This window comes from Trichechus manatus, unplaced genomic scaffold (assembly GCF_000243295.1).
Source record: "Trichechus manatus latirostris isolate Lorelei unplaced genomic scaffold, TriManLat1.0 scaffold00022, whole genome shotgun sequence".
Taxonomy (NCBI): Eukaryota; Metazoa; Chordata; class Mammalia; order Sirenia; family Trichechidae; genus Trichechus; species Trichechus manatus.
This window is the reverse complement of record NW_004443958.1, coordinates 15,829,707-15,831,672: the sequence shown is the minus strand read 5'-3', so window position 1 is coordinate 15,831,672 and position 1,966 is coordinate 15,829,707.

Below are 1,966 nucleotides of genomic sequence, written 5' to 3'. Positions count from 1 at the left end.
GTGCTCTATCTACCATGCCCTTAATTTCTATTTTCTACTTTAGAATGACCAAAATCCAAACGGATATCATGGGCCAAATTGTCAATCTCCAAAGGTAGAGACAAACCCCGATCCCACACCTCCAGCTCCACCGCTGAGGCCCGGCTGATTCAGTAACGGGGACTGGTTGGATTCTCAAGCTGCTTTAGCACAGAAAGCATTGATCCACTCAGAATTAGCAGGCGCTTCTGTTCCCTGCCCTGCTGTTTGCTTACAGAGGGAATTCAAGCCTAATTTGGATCGGCGCCTGACTCTGGGCGGTCTGCCAGGGCCTCGGCCGGGAACATACGCACACGCACACTCTCACCTGGAGTGTGTCTATTTCAGGACACAGCTTGGCTGCTGCTGCTGCAGGTGCTCTGACAGATGTCGCAGCCCTGCAGTCGTCCTGGATCAAAGATGCCACTATTTCTGGTGCAGGCTTGTTCTTGTGGCTTCTGCTTTTCAGTCCTCTCTCTCTGTGCGCTCATTCAGCCGTCACACTGAGCAGCTATTATGGCTTCGGCCCCACTCTTCCCACCACCTACCCATCCCTGTGCACCTGGAGCCCCACCTGAGTTTACTGTGTCTTTGGGGAAAGAAAAGTATGCAACCGACAATTAGGGATTGAGAGGTAGACTGTTCCTGGGGACACAAAGGAAGGCGTGGTTAGTTCCACTCCAATGGGTGGGTGGCTAGTCAGGGAAGGCTTAATAGTGGAGGCAAACATTTTCAAGGGGTTTTGAAGGGAATGTAGAAGTTCTCCAAGAAGAAGGAGAATGAAGAGGACTTCCAGGCAGGGGTGGACATTTCAGGCAGGAGGAATACATGTAAGAGGACAAAGAAGGTCTAAATGGCTCAGTGTCCTGGGACTTCACAAACACACTGGAATGATGAGAAGGTGGATTACAAAGAGGAAAGACCAGGGATTAAGGATGAGAAGTTAGGATTTTCCTAGTCTATAGAGGGAAGATCAGGGCTTTAAGGAAAGCATGGTAGGTTGGATTTGTATTTTACAAATGTTACTCTATCAGGCCTGAGCAGCGTGGTTTGGAGAGGGTCAACACTGAATGCAAGGGACTGGTGGATACCAACTTGAAGTTTGCTCAAACAATTTGCAGTTCAATCATTTAACAAATATTAATTGAGTATGTACCTTTGTTGCCAGACACTAGGGTAGACAGCTAAAACAGAGAGGTGAGCATGCCCAACACTGCCCCAATCCCTGTAGAGCCTATGTTCTAGTAAGGGAGACACATTAAACAATAGCTCACAATTAATCACACAATTAGAATGAAGGGTTCTAGGAAGGAGGAGTTGAGTGGTCTATGGAAGTCTAAGGCAGGACAGCCTGATGCAATGAGGGTGAAAGTCAGGCGTAGGGGCAGTTTCTTTTTTATATTACATGATTTAATCCCCCAATAACCTTGTGAGCTAGACAACGTTAGTCATCATTTTACAGAGGCAGACAAAGGCTTAGGGTAGGGAATCAAACTTCTTGCTTGATGCAAGGTAGTGGTGCTTGTAAGTGTTGGCAACACAGAATTGGAAGGTGGTTGATCCCGAATGAGAGTTCTTATTTCTGCCTAGTCATGCCAGTTATTTGGCCATTCCCTGGAGGACTCAGGTTTCACTGCAGAGTCTAAAGAGTCAGTCTCTCTCTCTCCTCTCTTTTTCTTGCCTCTCTTTCTCTCCGTCACTGGTCACTGGCTAAATTGGTTTGTTTGGGCCATGGACAGAGCCAGCCAGCAGATGACATTGCAGTAAAGATGCAAGCTTGCTGTTCCTTGCATCAGAAAAGCAGAAGGAGCCTCTATACCAAAACAGTAGCAAAGAAAGAAGCTTGCATCTTAGGCAATTCAGCTCTGGCCTTCTCAGCAATGCTCTTCCAACTGTCATTAAAAAAGAGAAAAAGGAGCTTTGACAAGACCCCAAGCCAATTCCACAG